We start from the raw sequence: 13,989 nt of genomic DNA, 5'->3' as shown, positions 1-13,989 counted from the left end.
TTTTTCTTCCTATTGTTGATTTTGTATTGTGAGTTTTCATTTAAGGGGATGTACAGTAACTGTGAAATGGAGACTAACATCCAGATGTGAGGATACAATGTAGTATGTATCTCTACTTCCAGGCAAAGATGGACTTTCAATGAAACTGTTTACTATATTTTGACAAGATGACTGACTCTCTGCCATTGTCCATGCCCGCAATGATGGACATATGACTGTGTATGAAGAACTATACTTTAGTAATGATGTAGAGGAACTAGGTGGGGGGGGTGTTGGGGAGGGGATAAGGGAAATGCCAGGAGCCTTTGGAACTTTATCATAAAATGATAATAATAATAATAAGTAAAAAAATTTCCATTGGAAAAAAAAGGTTGATACAAATGAAAAAAAAAGTCTGTTTAATCACGGACCCTCTCCTTGTATTAGTTTCTCCACTCACTGAAAGAAACAACAAAGAAGCTTGTGATATCAAAATAGTACTTGCTCACAAGATACAGAAATTGATTGTAAACAAAACACTTAGCACTGTATCTGGCACACAAACAGTCCAGCGAATGCTAGTAAGTATCAGAGGTTACAGTGCAAACAAGAAAAAGATGCAGACTGAGTAATTACATTCTAAGTTACAAAATGGCAAATAAGAATTAGCAATTATTAAGTAGGTTGAAAACTGGAAAAATATAAAAGACCTAATCTGTGCAGGTGATACTTTTTGATCCAAAAGTGAAATGCCAAAATGAACATTTTCCCATGTTACATGCAAAAATTCCAAACATATACTACTTCTTGATTATTATCTTCAGGAATCTGAAAGTTTCTTAGAATATTTCTGTCAATGTGGAAATGGTGATCTCACCCACCTTCCTGTAGCTCTTGACCCTAATTGTTCTAATCAACTATGTAAAAATAATAAAAAATAAAAATCATTAATAATTTTTAAAAATTAAAAAAGAATATTTCTACCTTTTTCCAAAGGAGATGATTAACTGTCATATAATTTATCAACTAAAATCATCATCACCTGGTACATTGCAAATGATTACATTTGTGAAACAGCAATGAAAGCACAATTGGAGTTACATCATGTCACTATGGCTGTATGTTTAAGGTTGAGTTTAGACCTAACTTAAAGCATATCATGTACTGTTGATTTATTTTTTTTTTCACTTTTTGTCTGTTATATTTTCATACCAGAAAGGACTTAGCAAAAAAGAAAAAATAGGGACAAAGACTGTGTTGGTCAGATCAAGCTCTGTAAGTGAGCCTTTCAGATCAACTGTATAAACTGTTAGAATGACAATGCAAATGATAATTCAAATGACAATTCAAGCCCCAGATCGAGGAATATAACTTCAAAATGTTACAAGGACTGGGCAAGTAATAAGAAGAGATGTAACCAGCAGTTGAGTATTCACAGATTCCATCAAGCCAAAGAGAGAAAAAATACTTGAGACCTTATATTTGTACTAAATATGTACAGAGTTTTTGTCATTATTCCCTAATTGATACAGTATAACATTTATAATAGGAATAATTACTCTGGAGATGTTTTGAAATATATGCAAGGCTGTATACAGACTGCACACATTACCACACCTTTTTATCTAAGAGATGTGAGCAAATGCTGCTCGGGCATCTGCAGGGGTCTCAGAAGCAACCTCTCATTTGCATTGAAGGCCCATGTACCAGGTTAGAAACAAGAATGTTATTAAACGCAAATGCAAACAAATGGGATTTATTGCTCCCAAAAGACAGACTTACTTTGTTTCTTAAATTTATTAAGATTTATTTGCTTTTATTACAAAGTCAGATATAGGAGGAGAGACAGACAGATATACAGGAGGAGACATAGAGAGGAAGATCTTACTTTACATCTGATGAATCACTGTCCTAGTGGCCACAATGGCTGGAGCTGAGCCAATCCGAAACTAGGAGCCCAGAGCCTCTTCAGTGTCTGCAACTCGGGTGCAGGGTCCCAAGGCTTTGGGCTATCCTAGACTACTTTCCTAGGCCACAAGCAGGGAGCTGGATGGGAAGTGGGGCCACCTGGATTAGAACTGGTGCTCATACGGGATCCTTGTACACTGAAGGCGAGGACTTTAGCCGCTAGGCTACCATGCTGAGCCCTGTCACTTAATTTTAAGAATTCAAAAGGTGTAACAAGTTCTGTGGCTTTTAGCTAGTCCAGAATGACTCAGGCATCCCCTGAAATTTTATGTGCATATCACTCCATGTTGTATAGTGGTGTTACACTGTGCGATCTTCCTGGAGAATCCTATGCCACTTTAGAGATAAAAGAATGAGTTTCTTGGCTTGGATACTGTGAAACCTCAGTACATCCACATTATGTTTTCTACTTTCTCCTTCTCCTTGCCTACCCTCCCACACCACTTTCTCTGTCTTCCCCTTTCTCTCCATCCCTTTGTCCCTCTCTTTACTCACTTTGGAGGAAGTTATTAACAACGAGGTCACAGAGACAGGCCCTGGACCTTTCCTTAAGTGAGCCTGTTAGAATGTCTTCCAGATCAGTCAAACTGCAAATGACTGGAACCCCAGCTGAACCATGAACTGAACTCTCCTAAGGAAACTGTAAGCCAAAAGCATCCAATTTCCAACCTGGAGAAAATGAGAGATAATAAATGCTCATTGTTCTACTGCTAAATTTTGGGAGGCATTTGTTAAAAACTAACACAAAAACATGCCACTGAGTAACCAACACATGGGTGACAAAAAGGAGATACAAAAGTCTCTTGGGAAAAATTATGCCACTGTATCATCCATGAGCCAGCAATGAATTTGACAAGACAAAAGATAGTATTTGGAATAAATAAAGCTGAAATAAAAAACATGGAGCTGTAATTTGTTGTTGTTATTGAGGCTGTTGTTCTAACTCATACCAGTTATTGACCTTGTTTCATGACTTCTTATTTATGGAAATGTGTAATGATGGAGTACTGGGGTCTGCCATATTCAGATGTGGGGGTGTAATGCAACATGCATCCCTGCTTCCAGACAAAAGATGAATTCCCAATGAAACTCTTGGACAAGTGTAGACAATGGGATGCTGGACTGTCTGACTTTGTACCACCAATGTTGGGGCACACTTAAATATGAGTCTGATGGAATTATAATTCCTTATGAAGGATTATACCACTGTAGTAAAATGGGGAAAATCTATCGGGGGTGGGAGTTTCAGGGGGAAATCCTAGTCTATACGAAATTGTAACACATAATCCAAAATTCAAAATAAAAAATGTATCTAAAAAAACACAAAAATACAAAGGTGTTTGTACATGTTAATAGAAGGATGCTACAATAAAAACATATACTGCTCATGTCATAACTTGTGACTAAGCAGTGGCTTTTGAGGATAATATTAATGCAAGCCTAAAGTAATGTGAAGAAGCTACTCAGTCTTAGGGGCTGCAGACTGCAGATCTGCAGAAAGCAGGTAAAGGTTACTGGAAACTGGAGTAAAGAAATGGCATCAAATTTGACAAGACTGTTGCCTGCATCAACTAGGAAAATTAAAAGTCTGCTAAATGAGGAAGGTGATCTGTCTAGGAGGATCCCAAGCTAAAGATTATGACACATTTTTTGGTGGGTGGTGGTGTTGTTAATTATAGAAAGAACTGCAAAAAAACAAAACAAAACAAAAAACAAAAAAACAAAAAACAAAAAACCTGGATAAGCTAAAGGAAATACTTCTCAGATTTTAGGTATTGGTTATTTTCAAAATTCTCAGTCTACAAAGACAGCAAGTGTTGATTACTGAGCAAAGACCACGTCAGGGAAACAGCCTGGAAACCGTCCTGCGGAAACCAGGGTGCTTTTCTTCAAATTTGATGCTGTTTCTGGTGGATCTCCTGCAAACCGATTGGTTTTGTTTGCTTGGATTTGGGAGTGAGGTTAGTGGTGGTAATGGTACTCCACTCTAGTCAAAGAACCCTACAGATTAACCAAAGACTTAGAGCCATAGGAGGGGGTCTAGTCAAGAAAAACAGTTGCATCTTGGTAAGAACAGTGAGCTACAAGCTATGTGACACTCCCTCCCCAGCATACACACAGCCCGAAAGTAAAGACTGACCATCTTGTGGTTCTAGACACTTACCAACCTGCATCCAATTGTTAGTTAAGTACTAAGTTAACTAAACACATATATCCCTGAGTAAACAATACAGAGATTAAGAACTGCAAGGAATTAGTTCAGAAAGTCACTAAAAAGAGCAATAACACAGTTAACAATTACCTGTTTTCGCTGTTGCCATGTTATCTTTTTAAAGTGTCTAGTTTTTTAAAAAAAATACATATTTATTACTTTTATTAGAAAGTCAAATCCACAGAAAGGAGAGACATAGAGAAAAATCTTTCATTCACTGGTTTACCCGCTAAATGGCCACAGTGGCTAGAGCAGAGGTCTCTCACATGGGTGCAGGCTCCCAGTGTTTTGGGCCATCCTTCACTGCTTTCCCTGACCACAAATAGGGAACAGAATGGGAAGTGGAGCAACGGTTGCGAGGCGATGAAAGGCCAACTGATCTATCACACCAAGCCCAATTATCGAATATTAAATAAATCATTAGGACACACAGAAGTTATGTCAGATAAAAACGGAAAAATCAAGACAAGAGACAGTATCTCTGAGGAAAAGTAGAGACAAAAATGAATAGATACAAATTTTAACCCAGCCATTTAAAATAAATTCAAAGAACTAGAAGAAACCCAGTTTAAACTACTAAAGGAAAGTACAGGGGATATAGCTCACAAAGTCAAAAATCAAAAAAAAAAAAAAAAAAAAAAAAAGAAAGAAAGAAAGAAAGAAAGAAATTAATTAATTATAGGAAACAGCCATACAGAGTTAATAGAGTTTAAAAGTGCATTAATTAAAACGAAAAATTCAGTGCTGGCACAGTGACTTTTCAAGCTAATCCTATCCTAGGCATGCCATATGGGCATCAGTTCTAGTTCTGGATACTCCACTTCTGATCCAGCTCCGTGTTCATGGTCAGGGAAAGCAGCAGAGAACAGCCCAACGTGTTGAGTCTCTGCTCCCACGTGCGGCACCTGAAAGAAGTTCCTGGCTCCTAGCATCTGCCCATGCTGTCATTTCGGGTTTGAGCTAGCAGATGGAACATCTTTCTATCATTCTCTCTAACTCTGATTTTGAATTAAAAAATAAAATCTTTTTTTAAAAATAAAAATTCACCAAATTAAGATACAGCATGGCAGAATTACTGATCCTGAAGAAAGGCCAAGTACCAGGATTCAGTTAGAGGCAGGGACCATGGAAAGAGAATCAACAAAATGCCATGGAACACCAATCAAGGGTAAAACACTCCCAAAGGAACACAGCAATACTAAAGCAAAAAAGGAAGCAGAGACAATGTTCCAAAATAAAGGAGAAACATTAACCTACACAGCCAACAGGTATGGAAAGGACAAACAGGATAAATCTAAAGAGTCATACGGTTAAAGCATGCTAATTAAACTATCAGAAACCAAAAACCAAACTATGAAATTAGCAAGAAAAACAGCAAATATTTGAGGTCTCAATATTAATAGCCCACTTTAGAATGGTATATTCAAGGTGCTGAAAGCAAAAGACTACTCGCCAAACACGCCATACTCAGCAAACATACTTTAAAGCAGAGGAAGAATTAAGAGATTCTCAGTGAACACAAAAGTTGTCACTATCAGACTTGCGCTAAGGAAAGAATACAGAATGTAATCTGTATCAATACAAAGAAGTAGACTGCTAATAAGGTAATCGCATTGTTAAAATAAAACATAAGTATGCCCTTTTTGGTTTCAAATTACCAAAAAATTTCTAGCATTTCCTTCCTCATTCAGAAGATAATTGAAGAAACCAATAATTATGAGTTTGTCTTGGTAGACATATAATGTGTAGCTAATATGAGTATAACATAAAGGAGCAAGAAGGCATGCAGACACACAAAGTTGCTTTATAATGCTCAAATTATATGCTACTTGTTATTTTTATATACTGAAATATTATTACTATTTCCTACTCAAATTATGTACTAAGACTATACTACTCAAGTTGGTAATAAACTATGTAGATTAATTTTACTTAGACTATGAATGCCACTTTTAATAGGAAATTTGTACTAAGAAAATAACTGAAAAATATAGCAAAAGAAAACAAATTAAAATGGCACGTTGGGGGAAAGCAGTGTTATGTTTTAGGCCTAGAAACTTAAAAACACGAAAACGATGATTATATGGGACATCAAAGCGCATGGGTTTGACTACTGGTTCTGTTTTCAATTTCAGTTTTCTGATAATTCACACCCTGGGAGAACATGTGATAAATAGATCAAGTGGTTGAATCCTTGCCACTTGCATGGGAGGACCACATGGAGTTCCTGGGGCTTCTGCTGGGTAACCGCAGGGAGTTTTGAAGGTGATCCAACAAACAGAAAAAAAAAAATCTCCATTTGTCTCTCTACCTCTCTAATGAATAAATTATTTTTTCTTGGAATCACTCAGTTTATTATTATTATCATCATTTTATGATAAGGCTGCATAGGCTCCTGGGATTTTTTTGTCCCTCCCCATCCCCCATGAAGTTCTCCCATATCATAACAACATAGTTCCTCATAAACAGTCATAGGTCCATCATTGCAGGCATGGACAATAGCAGAGTCCAGCATCCCAATCTCAGTACACATCCTACAGTTTCACTGGGAGTCTACCCTCAATGCGACTGCATTGTAACCTCACATCTGGACATGTCAGTCTCCACTACACATGTCACTATAAATTTCCCCAACTGAAAAGCCACAATACAAAATCAACAACAGGAAGAAAATAGAAATTTACGATGCCATGAAGTTAAACAACATGCCACTGGTTATGATGGTCTTCATTACACAGTTACTATACATTCCCTTAAATGGAAAGTCACAAAACAAAATCAAGAACAGGAAGAAAAAAATTTACAATGCCATGAAAATAAACAACATGGTATTGAATGACTAATGTGTTGTTGAAGAAATTTTAAAAAAGGAAACCAAGAACCTTTTTGAAGAAAATGATGCTACTGTATGGTGTATGAATCAGAGAAAAAAAGTGATTTGAAGAACTGAAAAAACAAAATCAAAATCCATGAGATAGTTTCCGGATTATCTTTGTTGATGAGATTTATCTCCTGTAGGAAATAAATAGATGGGTTTTGTCTTTTTAATCCAGTCTACTAATCTTTGATATTTGTTTGATGAGGTTAAGTCATTTACACTCAGTTAATATGTATGGGTGGTAATTTGGTCCTGTCATTTTAGGAATGGGTTGTTTGTTGATTTAGTCTTACGTTGTCATTTTGCTGGGATGTTTTTCCAATTTGCCTTTGGTTTTGTTGGGTGCTATTCCTCTTCTCTGTCAAGAGAACATCTTGAAGTATCATTTGTGAGGCTGGTTTGGAAGAGGCATATTCTTTTAACTTTTCTTTACTGCGGAAGAATTTTATTTCATTTTTGAAGACAAAGGAAAGCTTTGCTGGGTATATTATTTTGGGCTGAATATTTTTGCTTTCAGAATCTGGAATATGTCACTCCATTCTCTTCTTTCCTGTAGAGTTTCCTGTGAGAGGTCAGTTGTGAGTTTAATCACCATTCCTCTATATGTCAATTGATTTTTTTCACATGCACATTTAAGGATCTTATCCTTATGTTTGATTGAAGAGAGCTTGAAGATCATGTGTCGTGGTGAAGATTGCTTTAGATCAACCCTGTTGAGAGTTCTGTGCCCCTCCTGTATTCTGGTTCCCAATTCTTTCTCCAGACTAGGGAAATTTCATTATCTCATTAAATACATTTTAAAACCCACATTCTGTTTCTGAGCCTGCTGGAACTCCCGTGACTCTTATATTTAGCCTTTAAAAATGTCTCTTTTTAAATTAATAATTTTTATTGGAAAGGCAGCTATATAGAGAGGAGGAGAGACAGAGAGGAAGATCTTCCTTCCGATGGTTCACTCCTGAAGCAGCCACAACAACTGGAGCTGAGCCAGTCCGAAGCCAGGAGCTTCTTCCAGGTCTCCCACGCAGGTGCAGCGTCCCAAAGCTTTGGGCTGTCCTCGACTGCATTTCCAGGCCACAAGCAGGGAGCTGGATAAGGGCCCATATGGGATTAGAACTGGTGCCCATATGGGATCCCAGTACATGCAAGGGGAGGACTTTAACTGCTAGGCTATCGCGTTAGGCCCTTAATAGTGTCTCTTAATTCTTGAATAGCTTTTAGTTTGACTTAGCTCTGCTTCTAGCTTTTTGCTTCCCCATTTTGACAAGAAATATCTTCCAATTCTGAAATTTTTTTTATTCTGCCTCCTTGATTCTATTACTGAAACTTTACACTGAATGTTTAATTTGCTCTACTGAGTCATTCATTCCCAATAATTCGGTTTGATTTTGTTTCAGTGTTGCTATGTACTTCTCATTGTTGATTAGAAATTTTGTAACAAGTGTTTGAATTCTGTGTCCCCCATTTTCTTCATCTATTCTTCACAGGCTTTTGCTCCTTTGCAGGGGAGTCTTCAGTAATATTCATTGTGCCTTTGTCTCTTATTTTGCTCGTGGTCATTGTACTTCTGGTTATCAGATTCTTCTCCTTGGGGCAGGTTTCTAAGCTGTGTCACCCACAGGTCTGCAATTCAATTTTAGTTATTGTGCTTAGTACATAATTCTTTGCAGCCAATTGTGCTACTCCCTCCAGCGAGTTTCAGATCTGGGCTCTTATATTAGGCTCCACCATGGTCTCTGTGGTTCCAGCTCCTGGCTCACCACTCTTACTTAGCTCCTGTTATCCTGTGCTGCTGCTGTTGCACCGCTGTCTGTACAACATTCCTCCCAGAATTAGGGAAACACAGGTTGTTGGCAGTGCTGTTGGTTCTTGCCAGAACCTTCTGGCCATTAGGTCATTTGAGTTGTAAATAACCGTTAGGTTATTTGAGTCGTAAAATGCCAAAATCAGTATTATTTTCTCTGTGGGAACAGTGCAATGCACTGAGCTCAGTGAGTTCACTCCCAGCTCAGCCTGTGAGCAGCTCACTACTATCCCTGCAGTCTTAAACCCTCTCACACTGTACAAAACGGTGCCTGTTGTGCCACTGGTAGAGTTATTGATCTGCTGGCTCTTAGACATGGGGGCTACCCGGACCTATTTTTGGTGGAACTAGTAGGATGCCATGTCGTTGCAATTCACTGGGCCGAAATGAGTCTGCTTCCAATTTAATACAGTCCCATCCAATAGCCTTTGTCTGCCTACATAATATGGCACATCTGGTCTGTGAAATCCACCCTGTTCCTGCACTGCCTGTTTGGGATCTGCTGCTGTCTCTGCTCCTGGTCCAATCAAACATGGCAGCAGGATGGGCAATTCTTTGTCTGGGTTTACCTCTAGAGCTCCCAGTGAAAGATCCTTCCCATCTGGTTGTTGGTGGAGTTCTGGCCAAAGGTGCAGTTCAGATCCCTGCTGATGAATGCTGCTGGGACGTCTGGTTACTCCAACACCACACCATTACTTCCACTGCTTTCTTGTATCCTTCAGTCTACAGGTGGCCCTCTGCTGTCAGTCTGTCCTCTCCTATTTCCTGGAATGTGTCCTCTCTGCTTTACTCCTGCTATTGTTTCTCCGTTTAAATGTGTTCTCACCCTATTCCGCCATCTTAGTTCTGCCTAAATAAGTAAATTCTTAAATGCCACACTAGAAAATATCTATACAACACAAAAGAAATCAATAGATAAAGCAAAATAAGACAAACTGAAAACAGAAAAAGAAGATATAAAATCCTGTTTCTCAGTAATTACTTAAATAAATTAAATGCAAATATATTACAAATTGATATCAAGAGGCAGAAATGGGAAGAACGGATTTTTTAAGCCAATGATAAAAAAAGATGTTTTTTCCCTTTCAAGTAGGTTGAAAAAAACAGGATGGGAAAAAGCCATACTATGCAGACGAAAAACGATAAACAGGATGGAAATGTACTCTAGGACAAAAACTGGTGTAAGAAACTGAAGGATAGCAAAGTACAATCCATGCAGAAGATACAATTATTTATAAGCATTGATCTAACTAAACATAGCACAAGCATATTTAAAGAAAAAAATAGTGGAGAAATAGAATCTTCAGCAAGAACAGCTAGAAATTTGAATGCTGTACTTTCCTATTTGTTTGTTTGTTTGTTTGACATCTTCCCTCCACTGGTTTACTTCCCAAATGAATGCAATGGTTGGAGCCAAGCTGGTCTGAAGCTGGGATTGGGGAGCTCATTCTGAGTCTCCCATTTGCATGGCAGGAGCCCAAACACAGGGCCATTCCCTACCGTTCTCCCAGGTGTATTAGTAGGAGGCTTTATTGGAAGTGGAACTAGCACCTCAATGGGATGAGATGCCGGCGCTGCAGACAGTGGCCTCTGCTAGCACGCCACGGTGCCAGACCCGAACACTCCACTGGTAATACTAGAAAAACATAGAGAATGTGAAAAAGGAAATACAAGACTTAAATTATCCCTCTAAAGCAAACAGATATAAAGCGTATATGCACATAAAACATTTTGCCTAATAACAACAGAATATGTACTTTTCTCAAATACATATAAAATAAACCAACATGGGTACAACATGGTAGCCTAGTGGCTAAAGTCTTTGCCTTGCCAGAATCCCATATGGGCACTGGTTCTAATCCTGGCAGCCCTGCTTCCCAGCCAGCTCCCTGCTTGTGACCTAGGAAAGCAGTCAGGAACGGCCCAAAGCCTTAGGACCCTGCACCCACATGGGAGACCCGGAAGAGGGTCTGGGCTCCTGGCTTCGGGTTGGCTCAGCTTTGGCTGTTGTGGCACTTGGGGAGTGAATCAGCAGACAGAGGATCTTCCTCTGTCTCTCGTCCTCTTTCTATATCTGCCTTTCCATAAAAATAAAACAAATCTTTATTTTAAAAATGATCAACTAAGAATACCCAGTATTTTCTCCAACATCAATAGAATCAATTTATAAGTCAGCTTCAGGAGATTTTAAAAATTCACAAATGTAACAATAAAGAAATATACTCCCAAACTTCAATGTTTTAAAAATGAGTAAAAGGAATATGAAAAGGAAATGAAAAACAAACAGGTGGGGAACTTCCAACCACAGGCATTATAAGGTTGTAAAATAGTTTGTTATGGTTATGTTGATGTAACTGCTGACAGAACTCAACATTCAGCAAGTTTATAGCAGGCTAACTTTTATATTGTTAATTTCCTATGGCCCATGAATTATGCTAAAAATGTGCAAAGGAGGCGTTATCATCACTAATCTTAAAGAAACATAAAAGATTATCAGAAAATATTAAGAAATGCATCAATAGTTTAGATAGCCAAGGTAAAATGAGCAAATTTCTAGAAGCTATATCTACCAAACTGACTCAAGAATAGAAAATCTGAATAAATCTAAAAACTTAATTAATAACCAAAAAAACTGACAACACAGCAAAATCCCAAGTCAGATGGTTTCCAACGTGATTCTTCTGGACATCTGAAGAAATAACGCCAATTCTTCACAGGAAGGGACACTTCAAAATCATTCTAGAAAGCCTGGCATAAATATGAGCAAAAGAAGGCATTTTCCATCCAGCTCCCTTATAATGATGTGGACAAAGTAGCAAAGGGTGACTCAAGTGTTTAGGTCTTAGCCACTCACAGGGCAGACTAGTATGAAGCTCTGGGCTTTAGCCTAGAGCCCAGCACGGCCACTGTGGCCAGCTGGGGAGCAGACAGATAGAAGAAAGCTAGCTTTCTGTCTCTTGTCCTCTGTTAATTCTGACTTTAAAAATAAATAAATCAGACAAAAATATTGGTATAGATACAAAAACCTGAACAAAATCCTAAGAAACATATAAGGATGATATACCATGACCAAGAGGAATATATTCCAAGAATGCCACATTAATTAAGTATTAAAAATTAATCAATATTAAATAGCAATATTCATGAAATACAACAAAACGCTCATAATCTCCATAATGTACAAAAGGCATGTGACTAAATAAAATGCTCTTTCAGAGGAAAATCAATAAACAAGTTAGGGATAGAAGAGAGCTTTCTCAATCTAAACAAGAGCACTGAATAAAAATTCATGGCTAACAGCACTCTGGTTAAAGACCGAAGATTTTGCCACTAATATAAGGAAAAAGATACACATTTTTATTCAGGATAGCAATTAGGGGATTGTAATGAGCAATTAGATCTCCTATTTTCTCCCAACAAGATACCCAGATAGGAAAACAACAGTGAAACAATTTCTTGTGTAGATGACATAATCTTGCTTCTATAATTGTCAAAGGAATCTATACCCCAAAAATCTTAAAATAAGTTCAAAAGATTACATATATTAAATAAATATGTAGGAATGTATTTTACATCTATACTAGCACCAAATTACATTTATAACAGTATAAAATACTAAGAGGAATAAGTTTCAAAGAGCAAAAAAATTTGCAATGGCGCAATTAGCCACCCTTCCCATTTCAAGCACTGGGCACTGGTTTGTGTCCTGGCTGCTCCACTTCTCATCCAGCTCTCTGTGTCTTGATAAAGCAGTAGAGGATGATTCGAAGCCTTGGGAACCTGCACCCACATGGGAGACCCAGAGAAGGCTCCTGGATCCTGGCTTTGGATTGGCTCAGCTCCAGCCATTAAGGCTATTCTTGGAGTGACAAAGAGGATGGAAGGTCTTTCTCTCTGTCTTTCCTTCTGTCTGTAGATCTGCCTTTCCAACAAAAATGAGTATTTTTTTAAAAAGCAAAACATTTGTGATAGAGTATTGGGGACTACCATATCCAGATGTGGGGGTACAATGCAACATGCAGCCCTGCTTCCAAACACTGTCACACTGACAGGCAGTATTATATGGATTACCTTTTTAAAAACTGTACTGTCCCCAGATATATAAGACAAAATGAATGCAAGGTTCATACATGGCAGAATATGAATGACATAGGCCCACAAGAATAAGGTCAAAGACTTCCAATGAGTCTTGGAAAATGTTCTGAGATGGCTGCATTCTAGTCAGAATTTATGTATCACATGGAGACTATGCATTGGCTTGGCTAAGAAAGTCAGGCCTCTTGGGAAGAGGGGAGGATTTCTTCTTTGTTGGAGATCACTTTCAGAATTTGATAGCTTATAAGTGCCTTCCAAGACAAGGAGGATATTATCTCTAAAATGAGGCTTCTGAAAAGAAGGATACTTATTAAGAAAGATATTTCTAGAAATAGTTAAGGACTATATAGATGAGAACAAAATTATCTAAGGTTGCTGTACATGGGCTAAGACAACAGATCCTTTGTCCACGTCACCTGATAGATAAGATTAATAACTCTGTCAGATCATGCCTCAGGTAAGTCTTACTAGGTATTTTACTTGAAAGCTTTGCAGGCTTTTTATGGATAGTTTTGTTAATTCAGGTTCATTTGTTTGTATTAAATCACAAGGACAGTCACAAGGATTCCTCTTCCACCTAAACTGATCTAATCTTATGTTCTTAAACTTGTAGAATGAAAAAAATTCAACAATATTTTCACCTATGCCCAAAGTAACAAATTTCATTAGTTTCCATTTTATCCTTCTTTCTGTATAAATAACTAAGCAATTTTATCTTACATCTTTTTTCAATTTAAAAATTAAATGTATTGATTACTAAAGGCTTACTTTATTTAAAACAGTAGAGTGACAGGGGGAAGAGAAAGAGATCTTCATTTGCACACTCACTCCTCAACTGCATGCAATAATGAGGCAGGGCCAGGCTGAAGGCAGGACATACCCTGGTGATGCTTTTTAAGTTTAAACAGATATTCTTTATTCCATTTCCTAGTTCCAAAATACTCTTGTGTATTTCTACAGATAAGGCACCCTTCTACCATCAATGGGCATGTAACTTGTGACGCTTTGTTATTATAAAAAAATGTGGCAATGAGTAATTTTGTGCCTATCCTT

General features: G+C 37.8%; 1 protein-coding gene across 14 annotated transcripts in view; it reads right to left on the bottom strand.

Moving 5' to 3' along the window:
- Nucleotides 1-13,989, bottom strand: part of LCORL (ligand dependent nuclear receptor corepressor like) — a 169,527-nt gene that overhangs the window by 51,230 nt on the left and 104,308 nt on the right. The window lies entirely within an intron of this gene.

The sequence above is a fragment of the Ochotona princeps genome, chromosome 11 (assembly GCF_030435755.1).
Source record: "Ochotona princeps isolate mOchPri1 chromosome 11, mOchPri1.hap1, whole genome shotgun sequence".
Classification (NCBI taxonomy): domain Eukaryota; kingdom Metazoa; phylum Chordata; class Mammalia; order Lagomorpha; family Ochotonidae; genus Ochotona; species Ochotona princeps.
The sequence above is the reverse complement of the archived record's forward strand: the minus strand, read 5'-3'. Positions and strand labels throughout refer to the sequence as shown.